This window comes from Rattus norvegicus, chromosome 2 (genome assembly GCF_021556685.1).
Source record: "Rattus norvegicus strain SHRSP/BbbUtx chromosome 2, alternate assembly SHRSP_T2T, whole genome shotgun sequence".
NCBI classification, from domain to species: domain Eukaryota; kingdom Metazoa; phylum Chordata; class Mammalia; order Rodentia; family Muridae; genus Rattus; species Rattus norvegicus.
This window is the reverse complement of record NC_141535.1, coordinates 163766864-163787061: the sequence shown is the minus strand read 5'-3', so window position 1 is coordinate 163787061 and position 20198 is coordinate 163766864. Positions and strand designations below refer to the sequence as shown.

The 20198-nt window shown below is 37.1% G+C and overlaps 1 protein-coding gene and 1 pseudogene across 3 annotated transcripts in view; both read left to right on the top strand.

Annotated features, from left to right (window-relative positions):
• Nucleotides 1-6132: 6132 nt before the first annotated feature.
• On the top strand, nucleotides 6133-6245 carry LOC120101353 (small nucleolar RNA SNORA17; annotated as a pseudogene).
• Nucleotides 6246-7942: 1697 nt separating this feature from the next.
• The window catches only part of LOC108350038 (uncharacterized), a 231441-nt gene continuing 219185 nt past the window's right edge, over nucleotides 7943-20198 (top strand). For all 3 annotated transcript variants that reach the window (XM_087641643.1, XM_087641645.1, XM_087641644.1), the window contains exon 1: nucleotides 7943-8002. The gene's annotated coding sequence lies outside the window, so the exon portion shown is untranslated. The remainder of the gene's footprint in view (nucleotides 8003-20198) is intronic.

Here is a 20198-nt window from a genome sequence, read left to right as displayed (position 1 = left end):
GGCGAGGAATGGAGTGACCCACCCATCTCAAAGTTTTTAACCCAGAAATGTTCCTGTGCAAAGGTGTAGGGGAGCCATTCTGAGCTATACAGTCACAAAGGATGTGGGGAGCGGGTGTGGCAGCAGTCCCAAGATAGCACCCGAGACTGCAGCTAAGTCTCACGACTAGCACCTGACTTCCTCACACACCTGAAACTAGCCACGTCCATTGTGAGAGCTGCTGTGCAGGCGTAAGGTGACACAAGATCAGGCCATGTGACGTGGACCTATGAACTGAGACTACGAAGTCTGGACTGAGGAGGTGGAGTTGAGGGAGGATATAAGGGGGTATGCTGGGGAGGGAGGAGGAGGAAGAAAGGGAGAAGGGAAGAAAAGAGAGATTGCTGCTTGCATGCAGAAAGAAAGGTTCCTGAATAAACTGCTTTGAGATTAACGTTGTGGTGTTGCTCCTTTCTGTAGGACAGAGACGGAGACGGAGACGACACAAAGGAAGAACAGGAAAAAAAAATGGAGCCGAGACTGAAGGAAGGGCCATCCAGTGACTGTCCCACCTGGGGATCCATCCTGTCTGCAGACACCAAACCCTGATCTAGTTGCTGTTTGCCAAGAAATGCTTCCAACAGGAACTTTGTGTGTCTGTCCCTTGGGAAGTTCAGCCAGCAATTGACCAATGTAGGTGTGGATGATTGGAGTATCAGCCTGAGCTTGGGACTCAGGTGGGGGAGGTGGAGGAAGGGCTGGAGGAGCAAAGGGCGATTGTAACCCCATAAGAACAATGTTGGACGACCAGACCACTAGATGATCCCAGGGACTAAACCACCCACCAAGGAGTGTACAGGGAGGAAGCCATGGCTCCAGATATATATGTAGCAGAGGATGGCCTTTTCTAACATCAGTGTGAAGGGAAACCTTTGGACTTGTTGAGGTTTGATGCCCCAGAGTAGGGAGATACTGGAATATTGGGGCAAGAGAGTGTGGGTAGGTTGGAGAGCATCTGCATAAAGGCGATGGGGACAGAGGAGAGGGCATATTTAATATGGGGGGTTTATGCAGGGAGAACCAGGAAGTGGGAATATCATTTGAGATGTAAACATTTGGAATGATTAATGAAAATAAAAATAAAGACGAGCTAGCATCATGGATTCCATAACACATGTTTCCAAATGAACATGTCTGTTTATTTGTTGAGTTTTTGTTGTTGCTTTTATTTGTTCATTAGTTTCTATTAGTTTTAATTGGAAATGTCTCATCCCGAATGAGATTGTTTGAAAATTCGATTCTCCTATCTCAGAATCCTAAATACTAGAATATCTTGTGAGAACATACATTTCCTAGAATGCTATCATTATTTTAATTGATATAATTTGACTAAACCCTGGAACTGATATAACCATATTCTATGCAACCACAACTAAATTTTGGAACAAAGACTAGATGTCACTATTATAAATATCCATATTTATGAAACAATTGGATTCTTCTTCAGACTAAGGTATTTCACATGTGAAAACTTATTGTGCAATTTGATTGAGGAAAAAGTTTATGTGAACATACGAGTGACAAAAGATATAGGATATTCTGGAAACTAGTTCTATGATCTCTATCACATCTATCTATCTATCCATCTATCATCTATCTATCCTCTATCATCTATCTATCCTCTATCATTTATCTATCTCTATTATTTATATCTCTCTATCTTCTGTTTTTTCATCTCTATGTCTTTTCTCGTTTCATTCTTCTCACCTTCACTTCCTTTATTTCATAACTCTCATTACATTCTTTGTTGTCTATTCATAGAACTGAAGCCTCTTGTAATAATAAGGATGCAAAACACAGGGAAGACATCTTAGGCTCTCTTAACTCTCATAATATATTTTGTAGCTCAGTGCTTGTAAGTACAAACTGTGTACTTTCAGAGTGCTTTCTCAAATATGATGTGATTTCCTCCCTGAGTCTATATTTCTCTCTTGTAGATTAAAATGTAAAAGCTGGAATTGCAGCTACAGACATTCTTTACTTAGATGCTATTCTGCTAATGTTTTTTACTGAAGCTAGGTAAATTAATAATTATTTGTATCTAATTAGACTGCACTTGATTTAGGATTTTTATGTGGTGATTTCAAATCCTTGATTGAAAAATTACACATTTCTCCATCAAAAAATAACTAATTTCTTGTTACTATTACAAAATTTCCAAGATACTTAAATTATAAAAAGAAAAGATTTATTTAGGAATTCTAGAGATTGTAGTTCAAGATTACACAGTCTCTCGAAAAGATGTTCACCTAGGGACCAAGAATCAAAAGGGAAGGTGAACAAAATCTGATCTTTCCCTCCTCTAATGATCTAAGGACAGCTCAATTGTTCCCATCACTTCAAGATTGACTATATCTCATAATATTCACTAAACCTTTGTTGCTTAGTCTTTTAGGGGGGTTAGAGAGGTGCATGAAGTATTATACTACAAATTTCTAATATTAATATTGACTAATTCAGATGACCATTGATAAGTCAAGTTACATTAATATGCATTATTTTTATTCAAAATAAATATGTTGATTCTTGAATTATAAGAAGAGATATTGCTGGGAAATTAATCAATCAATATGATTAGAGACAAATAAATTTCAACTTAGGAAAAATTTGTACGATGGCTTTACAAGAGGATAAAAATTTTCAAATATATAACAACCCTAGTTTAGTTCCTAAGGATATTATATGTAGAATGATGCCACCAAGAAGGTGTATATCCTGAACAAATAACTTCTATTAAGAATAAAAAGGAGACTCAAGTACATTTAAAAAAACGACAATGATTTCATTTTAGAGTTTGTATCATACTTTATATGCAATAAGTTATATTGTATTACATAGAAATATAAGACAACTATAATGCCAATATTCTTTTTATTTAATATGATATAGCTACATGAAAATGAGTTAATAATGTATTCAAAATTCTATAAACCTCCTCAGTTTCCAAGGCAACTAATCTTTATATTTTTCATTCAAAGCACAAAAGCTTTTTGTGAATTAAAGACATTGTAACAGTACTTTCATAAAAAGAGATTAAATTGTAATTTTTCCACCCACACTGCTAGATGCCAGAACACAGAGACAGCCACCCCACATAAATTGCAATGTGTTATAAGAAAGTATAACTTTTTTCTTTATAAGATCATATTTGCCTGAACTTTTAAAGCTTAATGAATGCAGAACTATATAAAAAAATCTCAAGCTACTGCGATATATATATATATATATATATATATATATATATATATATATATATATATATATATATATAAAGAATGCCATTAATTCAATGGCCATTGTTTATAACTGATGGTTTATACTAAACTCCTGAAATTATAAAAGAGATCAAAACTGAGTTGGGGATTTAGCTCAGTGGTAGAACGCTTGCCTAGCAAGTGCAAGGCCCTGGGTTCGGTACCCAGCTCTAAAAAAAAAAAAAAAAAAAAAAAAGAGAGAGAGAGAGAGAGAGAGATCAAAACTTGGGTGGGTAGGTAGGGAAGCATCCTCATAGAAGCAGGGGAATGGGGGTTAGGTTAAGGGATTCTGGAAGGCAAACTGGGAAAGGGAATAACATTTGAAATATAAATAAATATCCAGGAAAAAGTCTTTGTAGGTAAGTATAACCTATGGTAGCTTTATACTTACACAAAGTTAGGGACACTGAAGATCTTCATTATTTGCACGACACCAATTGTTAGTTGGTCTTTCAGGTAAGCAGGGCTATCACCAGCCTTCTAATAAACTGACTTTCTTCTTTACAAATGTGCTCCATTTACCTTTTAGATTCCACCTAATTATCGGGTTTCTTGGTACAACTTAGTTTAGGCTTTTTCTGTTTCTTCGGTTTGTTTATGCAAGGTAATATGCCAGAGTCAAGATTTTCTTGAAAAGTTATTAGTACAAATTCACAAACAGTGGTACAATTAGTTTAGGATATGAATGATGGAATCACTAAAGTATGAGATGTTAACTACATAACAAAAATAAAAATTAGATGGTGGAGTAGAGGTCTGTTTTCACAACACAAAATGATCCTGAAATTATGAACACTCTAAGTGTGGCTTGAAGCAGGGAATACTTTGTGATATGAAATGTATATAGTGTCAGACCTCAAAAAGACCCCAAATTACAAAAATATCTACATAGTGCCAATAAAATTCGGTAACTTAGTAACATATGGTATAATGGATGTATAATATAAAATTATGCTGGAGTTATTGTCATTATCCTAAAATATATTATTTATAAATTATATTATTTATAAAATACATTACTTATAAATTATATTTATAAGAACTAATATTGCTTCCAGTCCCTTCATGAAAATCAAGTTTTAATATGACTACTTATATATCATGGTCAGTTGTGAATTTAATGAGTTTATCAATATATAATTATATCAGAAATAAATGTCTACAAACACTCTTCAAAATTATACAGAAATACTAATGTATTTGTAAGGTATATGTAATTATGACCTTTTATATTTCTGATGCTAGTACTGACTTATAGAAGCATTAACATAGTTTAATTTCCAAAGAAATAATCTAAATTCAAGACAATAAAATATGTGTGATTTTTATTTTCTTTTTAAAACAGCTTTTGAATAGTAACACATTGTCCATTCTTCAATTATTATGTGTCTCAGGGGCATGTCACAGTCCTTTATTTACTTCAATGTAGTTTAGAAAGATAGAAGAAAATGAAAATTTAGCATCTCCACCATTATTTATCATGCAATTCCATGCTGTCAACTGTAGTACCCATTATTAACACTGAAACCTAAAAGGCCTGAGAATTTCCCGTAACTAAAGATGACTGTTTAGTCATCCACAGTAAGCAAACAAGCAAACAAACATTTGCAAGTTTATTTGCACAGTAAGTTACGTATATAGATTAAGGTACTGCAGTATGGTTTTAGACATATGATTATAATTTTAATGAGAGTTGTATGTATAGGTAACCATCATTTGGGCACATATTTATTGTCATTTCATAGCATTATGACACTGGCTGCTGGAATTTCCCAACCGTAATCAAGAAATGGGTAAGTGCTATAGCTGTGTTACATAAACTCAAGTTCTATAAACTGAAACATAAATATTACTTTAATGAAATTTCATCCACTTTAAAAGTGAGTTGAAAACTGACACAGAGACATTTGAATGGTATTTGCATACCTAGTATGCTCTTCCTATGAAGATGTGGCCCTGTGATTTTCCACTCAAGCATCACCTGGACTTTGAGTACACCTAGTTTGCTCCAATTAACCTTCTTTTGAAAATGTGGCCAGAATTTTAAAAATCTAGGAACAAAATCTTATAGATAATTATGTCTCACTACATACTTATAGATTTATTGTTGTAATTGAAGATGTATTTAGTCAAATTTTTATTGTAATGACAATACATGTAAAGAATTAGATGAGCCAATTTTAGCAAGAAAGCAAAAAAGAAATATAAAATAATATTAACATTGAGATTTTTAAGAACTCTGAACTTGTTGAGTAACATTTTATTTTGTTTAATCATTAAAATCATGATTCTTAACATTTTTGTTATATTCATGAAAAAAGTGGACATTTCAAAACTGACTTGACACTTAAAAATTAAGAATTATTGTGTTTTTAAAATTTTTTGAAAAATTTGAGCACTATGTTTACCTCCCTTTTACACCCACTTTTTCAACCACCAATAACCATATGACTCTCCAAAGATTGTATTATATGTGCTATTTATTTATTTATTTATTTATTTATTTATTTAAATTGTGTTAGTTCTTTCAAGTTTCATACAATGTGGTTTGATCATATTCATTGCCCACAAACTCTTTTGCTAGCTACTCATCTTTAAGTCCTTTTAGAAGCAGGGAGCAAATATTCTAGAAAAATATGGTCTAACAGGGACTACAGTCATAATCAATCAACCTCTCTCTCTCTCTCTCTCTCTCTCTCTCTCTCTCTCTCTCTGCAACTAAAATTGCCAATAGCTGCACAGCAATCTTTCATTTTCTAGGTAGAACAGCATAAATGATCCTAGATGAAACTGAGTGCTAAGTTAAATAGGCCTTGTGAAGTGAACCAAACAAAATAGATTTTCATACATATGCTGTATCTATGTCATATGTGCATCAGTCAGAAAGGAAAAGCTATGTCTGTACTCAGTGTGCTGATCTATGAACATTTGAATTATTAGTACTATAACACACTCTAAAATAGTCACCCCCAGACAAGCACCAGTCCAGCCATTGCCACAGGCCTGGATGGACTCCCAGAGAAAAGAGATAGCTGGGTTCTTAAAGTTGGAAATTGGTTCTTAAAGTTATCAGAGTGGGAAAAATATTCCTGTCCCTCACAGGCTTCAACACTCCAAAGAGCAGGATTTGTACCACCCCAAGGCAACAGGGTAGAACTGGCCCTAATTGTGGGTTTGTGGGTGAGCAAGCCTGAGAGTAAGACTGGGACAGGTGGCAACTACCTATATGCATTGCAGGCTATGTCATTTGTTATGGTTTGCATATGCTTGGCACAGGGAATGGCACTCTTAGAAGGTGTAGCCTTGTTGGAAGAAGTGTGTCACTGTAGAGATGGGCTTGGAGACCCTCCTCCTAGCTGCCTGGGGATGCTCAGTCTGTTCCTGGCTTCCTTCAAGTGAGGATGTAGAACTCAGCTCCTCCTACACCATACTTGCCTGGATGCTATGAAGATGTCCTGTTCCCGCTTTGATCATAATAGACTGAACCTCTGAACCTGTAAGTCAGCTGCAATTAAATGTTGTCCTTTATAAAACTCATGTTGGTCATGGTGTCTGTTCACAGCAATAAGACCCTAAGACATCATTGGATAGGCTCCAAGGGGCAGAGTAGGACAGCCAGCCCCAGTGGTGCAGGTTTGGGAGAGCTGGTGGGCTGTCTAGCTCAGATATTTTTCAAGTCCAGAATCAGATCTTTGAGTTAGCCTACACAACATCAACCTCACTGATGAACTCTTGGTGTAAGTGAGTGAGCCAGTTCTACAGATCCAAAACTACACAATCTCTATGACACAGGCCATCAACAGGACATCCAAGAGGAGTCCCAGTAAAGGCCAGAGACCTCATATCATACAATAGACTCCTTGCAAGAAACAATTGAAAGCAAAGGAGTATGAACAAAAGTATGCACACTGTGTGGCATACTTTGACACAGTACAGCTTCCACAAGTTTTTTTTTTCTTTTCTTTTCTTTTGAGGGGAAGGTTGCAAAGGTGGAAGGCAAGTATGTTGTGTGAATTACCCTGATGCTGTTTGTATTTTGATGCTAACCACCCCGCCAATGACAAGGAGATGGATCACATACTGAGGTGATTCTATGTGAACCTACACCCCAATTTAACTGGTTAAATAAAGGCCAGAGCCTGTGATTGTACAGTGGAAGAGAAAGACTGGGCTGGGAGTTTTAGAGAAGGAAAGAGAAGCATCAAGAAAAGGGAATGAGATGGTGGGACAGAGAGAGAAGATGGAAGAGGAGGAAAGGGAAGAACGAGCAGAACTACGTGTCCTGGAGGAACCACAAGTATATAGGAAACTCATAAGTGAGTAATAGAGTAGTATAATTGCATATCTGCCCAATCTAAACAAACAGCTTATAAATATCACAACTGAGTTATGTGTTCTTTTTACAGGCATGTTGGGTTGGAGATTTACAGTTACAAATCTGGCTAGTATGAATATAAAAGTCTATAGTGTTTTTCTTTCATGGGGCTAAAGGGAACTGAGTGAGAAAGGCAGTCTTTGGCATTCTACAGACCAGACAAGAGGGTGGATGGCCAGTGGAACCAAAAGTAGCTATAGTTGTTTTCAGTGAAAACAGGTTTGGTTACTTAGCAACCCAGCCAGGAGTACCAGGGCCAGATGGCCTTTTGTGACATCATGCAAGCAGGAAGCAGAGACCAAGAGAGCTGGCACAGGAGCTGAGTGATACCCAGGTGGGTGGCTGCTAGTTTCTGAGCCTAGCCAAAGATAGAGATAGCTTGAACGCTTCAATTTAAATGGAACACAGGTACCACAGGAGAGGTGTGGGGTCCCATATGTGTGGGATTGTGATATTTAATGTTAAATTCATAAAGAACCAGTAAGACTGTTTTAAAGATGAAGTATCTAAAATAGTCAAAGAAAAATACCATTCAGCATAAAATGTTAGTTTCTAGGGCCTTAGATAAGAGTTCAAGGGGGACCTGCATTTTATTCATTTCAAAATTTGAGTCACACAAGACAAATATTTTCTAAAGATAAGCTGCATAACGTAGTGCCTATACCTGGAAATGTTACACTTTATTCTCAAATACATGGTAATTTTGTAGAAGTCATAGATGTAATACTGTAACTGAGAAGTGAAGTCACTTCAACAAGCTCCTTTTCAAAAAAGCTGTCATTTAAATATCCAAGGGCCACACTGCTTTCGGGCAAATAACTGTGTTGCCATTACAATGAATTATTCATTAAGTTTGTCATTTTCTTCTGAGCCTGAAATAATGTAAGAGGAAAGTGAATGTTGATATCCTGAATGTAGTAATGTTAAAATGAGAAAAGTCCACAGCCCAAATTGGTGCTCTTGCTACTATTACGTTTCTTTTATTCTTTTCTTATTCACTTTACATCCCAATTGCAGCCCACCCTTATTTCTATACTCTGAGTTTTGCCCTCACGTACCCCTCCTGTAATTAATCCCTCCACTTTCCTCAGCAAAGGGGAAACCCTCATGGGTATAAGCCCACCCTGACACTGCAATTTGCAGCAGAACTGTTTCTGTCCCTCATTAGCTTCAACACTTAAGGAGAGCATCCTTTCCCACTGAGGCCAGACCAGGCAGACAGCTGGAAGAAAGGAATCCAAAGGCAGACAATAGAGACAGAGACAGTCCCTGATCCAATTGTTAGGGGACCCACTTGAAGATGAAGCTGTTCATGAGCTACCGAAGTATAGGGGTCTACCCATCACATTGTGTGGTTTTTAGTCTCTCTGAGACCCCATTGACTCAGATTAATTGACTCTGTATGTCTTTTGTCTACAGCTCCCTCCGTGCTTCCCCTCATTCTTCCACAAGACTCTGCGATCTCCAGCTAATGTTTCTCCAACTAATGTTTGGCTGTTGGTCTTTGCATCTGTTTCTATCAGCTGCTGGATGAAGTCTTTTAGAAGACAGTTATCTCGACTCCTGTCTACAAGCATTGCAGAGTATCATTAATAGTGTCAGAAGTTGGCTCTTCCCATGGGGGTGGATCTCAAGTTGGGTCAGTCAATCCTTCAGCTATCACCTCTGTTCCCTCAATCTCTGCTCAAACTTTAACCCTGCACATCTTGTATGGAGGACAAAAGTTTGGCTTAAGATTTTGTATGTTCTTGCTTTACAGGAGATGGCCTGCTTGCCTCCAGGAGGTGTCCACTTCAATCTCCATATTCTCAGCCTCTAAGGGTTCCAACTAGTTACCCTTATAGATTCCCTGGATCCTCTCCCAAACCAGGGCTTCTGCTTGCCTCAGAGATGACCCCAACAAAAATTTGCTGTCTCTTCCAGCAATCTCTCAACCCCTCAACCAGATCCCATTCTCCACATACCTTATTTCTAACCAAGATTATATCCATACCTCATCTTCCATCCATCTACTTCCCCTCCTGCACCTCGAGTATCTATATTATTTCTCCCTCTAAGTGAGAGCTAAGTGTCACTCCTTGGACTCTCCTCATTATATAGCTTATTTGGGCCTGTGGATTGTATCATGGTTAGCTGTACTTTAAGCTAATATCCACATATAATTGAGGAAACACCATGCATGCTTTTCTTGGTCTGGGTTACCTCACCCAGGAAGATTTATTTTTAGTTCCATCTATTCACATTAAAATCTCAAAATACCTTTTTCATTTTGAAGGCTTCTGTTTTTGTGTTATTTTGTTCCTTGGTTTAGAGAAGATTTTCAGTTTCATGAGGTCCCATTTATTAACTGTTGATCTTAATGCCTGAGTAATTGGTGTTCTTTTCAAGAAATTGTCCACTATACCAATGCTTTCAAGGCTATTCTATACTTTTCCTTATATTAGATTTAGTTTGTCCAGCGATGAATATGAATGTCTGTGCATTCTTCTACATACAGCCATCCTGTTAGACATGCATCAAAGTCGAAATTCTTTATCCCATTGTGTTGTTTTGGATTCTTTGTAAAAAAAAATCAGAGGTTGGGGATTTAGCTCAGTGGTAGAACGCTTGCGCAAGGCCTTGGGTTCGGTCCCCAGCTCCGAAAAAAAAGAAAAAGAAAAAAAATCAAATATCTGTAGGTATCTGACTTCGTTTCTGGGTCTGCTAGCCGATTCTATTAATGAACCTGTCTGATTTCATGCCAATACTATGTACATTTTATTATAATTTCTCTGTAGTACCACTTGACATTATGGATACTGATATCTCTAGAAGTTCTGTTATTCTACAGGATTATTTGAGATATTCCAGTTTTGTTTTTTTGTTCAGCTGAGTCTTTCTGTTTGCTTGTTTTGTTTTTTTACTAATGAAGTTGAGAGTTTCTCTTTCAAGATCTGTTAATAATTCATTTGAAATTTTTATGGGAACTTCATTACATCCTGAGATAGCTTTTGGTAAGATGGCCATTGTGACTATGTTTATCCAACAAGTCCATGAACATGGAATACCTTTCTTTCTTCTGATATCTTCCTCAATTTCTTTCTTCAGAGATGTGAAGTCCTTGTCATACAGATCATTCCCTTGGCTAGTTAGTGGTTCCAAAATATTTTATATCATTTATGAGTACTATAAAGGAGGGCTAATGATTCTTTTCGAGTTGATTTTTATCCAGTCAATTTGTGGAAGGTATTTATTAGCTGTGAGACTTCTCCACTAGAATTTTTGGGGTCATTTATGTACACTTATCTTACTGTCTTTGAATAATGGGACATTGGCTTTCCCCCTTACAATTTTTACCCCCTTGATATCTTTTATCTCTCTTATTGATTCAGTTATTTCTTCCAAAAGTATGTTGAATTAATACAGAAAGAGTGGACAATCTTATCTTGAAAATGATTTTAGATGAAGTGCTTCAAGTTTCTTTACATTGAATATGATGTTGGCTATTTGCTTGCTCTATGGCAACATTATTGTAATTGGGTATGCAACTTGTATCCCTGTTATTTCCAAGTCTGTTATGACTTTTATCATGAAGGGTTGTTGGATTTTGCCAAAGGTTTTTAGCACCTAATGAGACAATTGTGTGGATTTTTTTCTTTTAGTTTCTTAATATGCTGGATTACAATGATGGGTTTTCTTATATTAAACAATGCCTGCATCTGTGGAATGGAGACATTTTGATCATGGTAGATGATGTTTCTGATGTGTTCTAGGATTCAGTTTGCGAGTATTTCATTGGAGATTTTTGTATCAATGTCCTTAAAAGAGTTTGCTTGAAATTAACTTTCTTTGTTGAGTCTTTGTGTGATTTAGGTATCAGGAAGAGTGTTGCCTCATAGAATGAGTTTGGCAATGTTACTTCTGCTTCAATGTTATAAAATAGTTTGAAGAGTGTTAGTATTACTTTTTGGAACATCTAGTGGAATTCTACACTAACACCATCTGGCCCTGGACTTTTCTTAGTTGGGAGACTTTTAATGAGTGCTTCTATTTCCTTAGGAGGTTATAGGACAATTTACCTGATCTTGATTAAATTTTGGTAAATGATATCTATCAAGAAAATTATTCATTTTGTATAGATTTTCCAATTTTCTGGAGTGTAAGCTTTTGAAGTAAGACCTAATGATACTTTGGATTTCTTCAATGTCTATTATGTATTCCTTTTCATTTCTGATTTTATTTGAACACTGTATCTTTGCATTTTATGTTACTTTAGCTACATGTGTGACTATCTTATTGATTCCCACTCCCCCCCCCAAAAAAAAGATCTTGGTTTCATTTATTTGTATTGTTTCTTTTTTTCAAAGTTATTGATCTCAGCATTGTTTTTGATTGTTTACTGCTGTTTATACATCTTAGGTCTCTTTGCTTCTTCTTTTGTTCTATGCCTTTCAGGTGTGCTTTTAAATGGCTAGTATCAGTCCACTCCAATTTGTTTATGAAGGAAATTAAATATGAACTTTTCTCTTAGCACTGTTTTCATTGTGTCCTTTAAGTTTTGGGATATTGTGCCTTTATTCTAATGGCCTTCTGCACAGTCAATTCTAGAAAGCCTTTAATTTCTTCCTTTATTTTTTCTCTGACCTGGTGCTCATTGAAATGGGGATTTTTCTATTTGCATGAGTTTGTATATTTTCTGTTTTTTCTGATGTTGTTAAAATCCATCTTTAATTTATGGTCGTCTTATAACATACAAGGGATAATTTAAGATTCCTTATATCTTTTGGGGCTTGCTTTGTTACCAAATATATAGTCAATTTTGAAGTAGGGTCTGTGTATATTATTTTGTGTTTGGGTTAAATGTTTGGTAGTTATGCCCATTTGATTCATAACCTCTGTACTTTGTTTATTTTCTGTTGAAAATGTTGTTGTTGAAAATGCTGTAATTTTTCCATTGGATAGTTTTAGCTCCTTTATCACAGATCAAGTGACAAGAAGTTTGTGGGTTCATTTCGGGTTTTCAATTCTATACCATTGATCTACCTGCATGTCTCTTTACTTATACCATGCAGTTTTTATTATGATTACTCTTTAATAGAGCTTGAGATTAGAGAAGTTCATTTATTGTTGAGAATAGTTTTCTATATCCTGGGTTTTTTATTTATTCAAATGAAATTGCAAATTATTCTTTCTAGTTCTATGAAGAACTAGATGGGAGTTGCATTGAATCTGTAGATTGCTATGACAAGATGGCCATTTTTACTATATTAATCCTACCAATCCATGAGCAAGGGAGCTCTTTCCATTTTATGAGTTCTTCCATTTCTTTTGTCAGAGACTTGAAGTTCATGTCATACAGATCTTTAACTTGCTTCGTTATCATCAACCAAGGTATTTTATATTATTTATGGCTATTGTAAAGGTTGTCATTTCCCTAATTTCTTTCTCAGCATGTTTAGCCTTTGAGTAAAGGAAGACTACAGATTTGTTTGAGTTAATTTTACATCCAGCTTCTTTGCTAAGTTGTTTATCAGCTGTAGGTGTTCTGTGTTAGAATTTTTGGGGTCCCTTAAATATACTATCATATCAACTGCAAATAGTGATATTTTGACTTCTTCCTTTCCAATTTGTATCCATTTGACCTCCTTTTGTTGTCTGATTTCTGTAGCTAGGACTTCGAATACTATATTGAATAGGTAGGGAGAGAGTGGACAGCTTTGTCTAGTCCCTGATTTTAGTGGGATTGCTTCAAGTTTATCTCCATTTGATATTCACTGCCTGTTTGCTTTACATTGCTTTTACTATGTTTAGATATGGGCCTTGAATTCCTGATCTTTCCATGACTTTTATCATGAAGGGGTGTTGAATTTTGTCAAATGCTTTCTCAGTATCTATGGAAATGATCATGTGGTTTTGATTTTCCCTTGAGATTGTTTATTTAGTGGATTACATTGATGGATTTTCATATATTGAACCATTCTTGCATCCCTGGGATGAAGCCAACTTGATTATGTGGAATGGTCATTTTGACATACTCTTGGATTCGGTTTGGGAGAACTTTTTTTGTTATTGGATTTTTTTATTTACATTTCAAATGTTATCCTCTGTCCTGGCTTCCCATCAGTAATCCTCCCGTCCCATTCTCCCTTCCCCTGCTTCTATGAGGTTCTTTCTCCTCCCACCCAACCCGTACCACCTCTATTCCCTGTCATTCACCTACACTGGGGCACTGAGCCTTTGCAGACTAAGGGCTTCTCCTCCCTTTGATGGCCAACAAGGCCAACCTCTGCTACATGTGCAGCTGGAGCCATTTGTCTCTCCATGTGTACTCTTTGGATGGTAGTTTAGCCACTGTGAGCTCAGATTGGTTGGTGTTTGTTGCTCTTATGTGGATGCAAACCCCTTCAGTTCCTTCAATCTTTTCTCTAATTCCTCCATTGGGGACCTTATTAGTTCAATGGTTAGCTGCATGCATCTGCCTCTGAAGTTCTCTTTTTAGTCTCTTTGTGTTGTGTAGGTATAAGTGTAATTGTGGCTAAAAGACCAAATTGGGTAGAATTCCTTCTGTTTCTATTTTGTGGAATAGTTTGAAGACTATTGGTATTAGATCTTTTCTGAAGGTCTGATAGAATTCTGCACTAAACCCAACTGGTCCTGGGCTCTTTTTGGTTGGGAGATTTTATTGACTGCTTCTATTTCGTTAGGGGTTATGAAACTGTTTAAATGGTTTATCTGATGCTGATTTAACTTTGATACCTCATATCTGTCTAGAAAATTGTACATTTTTTCCAGATTTTCCAGTTTTGTTGAATATAGACTTTTGTAGTAATATGTGCTAATTTTTTGAATTTTCTGACTTTCTGTTGTTATGTGTCCCTTTTCATTTCTGACTTTGTTGATTTGGTTACTGTCTCTCTTCCTGCTTGTGTGAATGTGCTTCCTTTTGTTCTAGAGCTTTCAGGTGTGTCAACTTGATTATGTGGAATGGTCAATCCATAAAGATGCTAGTGTGTGCTATTTGAAATTTAATTTGGCAGGCATGCAGAGATATGAGTTTTCCTCTTAGCTCTTCCTTTACTATATCCCGTAAGTTTGGGTATATTGTGCCTTCATTTTCATTAAATTTTAAAATGTCTTTAATTTCTTTCTTTATTTCTTCTTTGATCAAGTTGTCATTGAATAGAGCTTCCATATGTGTCTGGGCTTTCTGTTGTTTATGCTGTTATTGAAGACCAGCTTTCTTCCATGGTGATCTGCTAGGATGCATGGGACTATTTCATTCTCCTTGTATCTATTATGGCCCATTTTGTGTTTCCAATTCTGTGTTCAAACTTTTGAGAAGTTGCTGAGAAGAAGGTAAATGCTTTAGTTTTAGAATGAAATTTTCTGTAGATATCTGTTAAATCCATTTGGTTCATAACTTCTGTTAGTTTCACTGTGCCTCTGTTTAGTTTCTGTTTCCACGATCTGTCCATTTATGAGAATGGTATGTTGAAATATCCTATTTGTGTTGTGTGTGGTGCAATGTGTGCTTTGAGTTTTGTAAAGTTGCTATTATGAATATGGGTGCCCTTGCATTTTGACAATGGATGCTCAAAGTTGAGAGTTCCACTTGTTATATTTTTCCTCTGATGAGTATGAAGTGTCCTTCTTTAATTTTTTTTTTTATATTAGAATGGCTACTCCAGGTTGTTTCTGGGACCATTTTCTTGGAAAATTTTGTCCCAACCTTTTACTTTTAGGTAGTGTATGTCTTTGTCAGTGAGGTGTGTTTCCTGTATGCAGCAATATCCTGGGTCCTGTTTACACATTCAGTCTGTTAGTCTACGTTTTTTTATTCAGGAATTGAGTCCATTGATTAAGAAATTTAAGGAACAGTGATTGTTGTTTCCTATTATTTTTGTTGTTAAAAGTGGAATTATGTTTGTGCAGCTATCTTCTTTTGGGTTTGTTGCATGACGGTTAATTTCTTGCTTTTTTTTAGGACATGGTTCCTCTTCTTGTGTTGGAGTTTTCCATCCACTGTCTTTTGTAGGGCTGGATTTGTGGAAAGATATTGTAAATTTGGTTTTGTCATGAACTATCTTGGTTTATCCTTCTATTGTAATTGAGAGTTTTGCTGGATATGCTAGCCTGGGTTGGCATTTGTGTTCTCTTAGGGTCTCTATGACATCTCTCTAGGATCTTGTAGCTTTCATAGTCTGTGTTGAGAATTCTGGTGTAATTCTGATAGCTCTACCTTTATATGTTCCTTGGCCTTTTCCTCTTACTGTTTTTAATATTCTTTCTTTGTTTTGTGTTTTGATATTTTGACTATTATGTGACAGAAGGAATTTCTTTTCTGGTCCAATCTATTTGGGGATCTGTAGGTTTCTTATATGTTCATGGGCACCAATTTCTTTACATTAGGGAACTTTTCTTTTATAATTTTGTTGAAGACATATACTGGCCCTTTAAATTTGGATTCTTCCCTCTTTTTTATACCTTTTTATTTTTGGGTTTGGTCTTCTCATCATGTCCTGAATTTCTTGGATGCTTTAGATTAGGAGATTTTTGCCTTTTTGCAATTTCTTTCACTACTGTGTCAATGCTTTCTATGGTATCTTCTGCCTCTGAGATTCTCCCTTCAATCTCTTGTATTCTGTAGCGATGCTTGCTTTATTACTCCTGATCTCTTTCCTAGGTTTTCTCTTTCCAGGGTTGTCTTTGTGATTTATTTATTGTTTCTCTTTATATTTTTATATCCTGAATGTTTTTGTTCAACTACTTCACCTGATTGGTTGTGTTTTCCTGTAATTCTTTGAGGGATTTTTGGGTTTCCTCTTAAAAGACTTCTACTTGTTTACCCATGTTCTCCTGTGTTTCTTTAAGGGAGTTACTTATGTCCTTCTTAAAGTCCTCTGTCATCACCATGAGATGTGATTTTAAATCCAAGTCTTGCTTTTTTTGGCGTGTTGGCCTATCCAGTATTTGCTGTGGTGGGAGAACTGCATTCTGGTGACGCAAAATGGTCTTTGTTTTTGTTGTTTAGTTTCTTATGATTGCCTCTCACCCTCTGTCTATCTCTGATGTTAGTTGTCTTGCTGTCTCTGACTGGAGCTTGTATGTCTTGTGGGCCTGTGGGCCAGTGAGTCTGTGGACCTGTGGGCCTCTGGGCCTGTGGACCTGTGAGCCTGTGATCATAGGATTGAAAGGCCCCCTGGGAGACCAGCTCTTTCAAAGCCAGTTTTGGGTCTGAGATCTCTGGGATAACTCCATCTCTGGGCAGAGGTGACGATCAGAAGGCTCCTGTCCTGGGCCATCCTGAGGCTCCAGGGCCCTGTGAGCTCGCAGTTTGTCTCTCCTTGGACAGTCAACGGAGGAAAAGTGGGGTTATACCTGTTGGCTGTGGGCATGGGAGGAAGAGCACTCTTGGCAGACCAGCTCTATACAGGCAAGTTTTGTGTTCAAGACTGCCCCAACTCTGTTGGTTCATTTCTTATCCTGGCCTTTTGCCATCTGGTGTTCCTGATGTTTTCTGGATGTTCTTGATACCAAGAAGACTTCTTGGGAGGCAAGCAGAGTCCTGGACCTTATAACAGATGTCAGAGAACCAAATGTGGCTCACACATGTTGGATGTTTCCTAGGTGGACTTTAATGTTCCCATTGCTCTGAAGATATCCTCAAGAAGGTACTCAGAGCTGTGGCCCAGAGATAGAGATTAGAGGACTGTACATAGTTCACTTCTTGCCCCTGGTGGACAAGTTTGTTATTTTCTTGAAGTTTGAATCAGTAAATTCATAGGTTATTAAAGGGAATTAGAAGAGCATGTGGATTCATGTGATTAATTCTGGGAAATTCTGAAAGAAAAAGAGCATAGTCATGTACTTTTCTATGAGTTTCCATATTCAAAATCTAGACTTCAATGAAACAATCACTTCAGGTTTTATAAACATTGTTTTTTGTCATATACATAAGATTGTTTTTTTCCTTGATTTCCAGAAATTACATGCAGTACCTATGACAAATTTGTGGTTTGATTTTGGTGGCATTTTATCTCTACCATATAGGAACTGAATACCAAAAATATTTTTGTGTTCTAAGTTTTCAGAACTCTAATATTTTTAGCAGTCTCTCTGTAACTCTTCTGATTTCAAGATTGAGAACCAGTTTAATTATTTTCTGGACCAAAGTGCAGGCATCTTCTCTTATGCATTCAAAAATTTAAGTAATGATACAACTTAGGCCTCAGTTCAGGAATTATATTCTTTCTCTTTCTCCTCTATATTTTAAGGTTAATACTGTATAAATTTCATGGATATGTGACTCTAGAGAAATCAGTCAGTAAAACACATATTCTTTATATACTTTCTTTTCCTAAGATATGTTGCCAACAAAGGAGGCTGGGAATCAACTCTCCTGAATGTATCGCCGCCATTATAAAGCAGGCAGATCTTTGCTGTTTAATTTACCTATATATTTATTTATATGTTTGTTCCTTTAGTTTTGAGAGTAAGGCAAAGAATTTTGAATATGCAAGTGATATGAGACCTAAATTTATTCAAGATTTTATCAGAAGATCCTATGGATTAGTGGGGAATCTAAATAATTAGATAAAATTTTGTGAACCATACTCTCAACAGCATCAATTTTCCATGTCATCTGATATTTATTAGAGTTCATCAAAGAAAGGCATAAAATCTCCATGGATTCAGCACTTCATTGATGAAAACAGTATTCCTCTTTTCATGGCAATAAGTTCATACTAAGAAAACTACTTTCAAATTGACTGTTAGAGTTCACCTGACAGTATAACTGAATGATACTAAAGTAGGAACAAACAAGAAAATATCCTCAAGCCTGTGAGAGAGAGACCCAACCGCCTGGTAAGGTGGGCACTCCTGAGGCTGCAGAGCGGAAGAGACCACCAACACTGCTCACCCCTGCCCACATCCCTGGCCCAAGAGGAAACTGTATAAGGCCTCTGGGCTCCCGTGGGGGAGGGCCCAGGAGCGGCAGGACCCCTGTGCCTGAGACACCACCAGAACCAGAAGGAAACAGACCAGATAAACAGTTCTCTGCACCCAAATCCTGTGGGAGGGAGAGCTGAACCTTCAGAGAGGCAGACAAGCCTGGGAAACCAGAAGAGACTGCTCTCTGCACACACATCTCGGACACCAGAGGAAAAAGCCAAAGACCATCTGGAACCCTGGTGAACTGAAGCTCCCGGAAACGGCGACACAGGTCTTCCTGGTTGCTGCCACTGCAGAGAGCCCGTGGGCAGCACCCCCACGAGCGAACTTGAGCCTCGGGACCACAGGTAAGATCAACTTTTCTGCTGCAAGAAAGCTGCCTGGTGAACTCAAGACACAGGCCCACAGGAACAGCTGAAGACCTGTAGAGAGGAAAAACCACACACCGGAAAGCAGAACACTCTGTCCCCATAACTGACTGAAAGAGAGGAAAACAGGTCTACAGCACTCCTGACACACAGGCTTATAGGACAGTCTAGCCACTGTCAGAAATAGCAGAACAAAGTAACACTAGAGATAATCTGATGGCGAGAGGCAAGCGCAGGAACCCAAGCAACAGAAACCAAGACTACATGGCACCATCGGAGCCCAATTCTCCCATCAAAACAAACATGGAATATCCAAACACACCAGAAAAGCAAGATCTAGTTCCAAAATCATTTTTGATCATGATGCTGGAGGACTTCAAGAAAGACGTGAAGAACTCCCTTAGAGAACAAGTAGAAGCCTACAGAGAGGAATCGCAAAAATGCCTGAAAGAATCTCAAAAATCCCTGAAAGAATTCCAGGAAAACATAAATAAACAAGTAGAAGCCCATAGAGAGGAGACACAAAAATCCCTGAAAGAATTCCAGGAAAACATAAATAAACAAGTAGAAGCCCATAGAGAGGAGACACAAAAATCCCTGAAAGAATTCCAGGAAAACACAATCAAACAGTTGAAGGAATTAAAAATGGTAATAGAAGCAATCAAGAAAGAACACATGGAAACAACCCTGGATATAGAAAACCAAAAGAAGAGACAAGGAGCTGTAGATACAAGCTTCACCAACAGAATACAAGAGATGGAAGAGAGAATCTCAGGAGCAGAAGATTCCATAGAAATCATTGACTCAACTGTCAAAGATAATGTAAAGCGGAAAAAGCTACTGGTCCAAAACATACAGGAAATCCAGGACTCAATGAGAAGATCAAACCTAAGGATAATAGGTATAGAAGAGAGTGAAGACTCCCAGCTCAAAGGACCAGTAAATATCTTCAACAAAATCATAGAAGAAAACTTCCCTAACCTAAAAAAAGAGATACCCATAGACATACAAGAAGCTACAGAACTCCAAATAGATTGGACCAGAAAAGAAACACCTCCCGTCACATAATTGTCAAAACACCAAACGCACAAAATAAAGAAAGAATATTAAAAGCAGTAAGGGAAAAAGGTCAAGTAACATATAAAGGGAGACCTATCAGAATCACACCAGACTTCTCGTCAGAAACTATGAAGGCCAGAAGATCCTGGACTGATATTATACAGACACTAA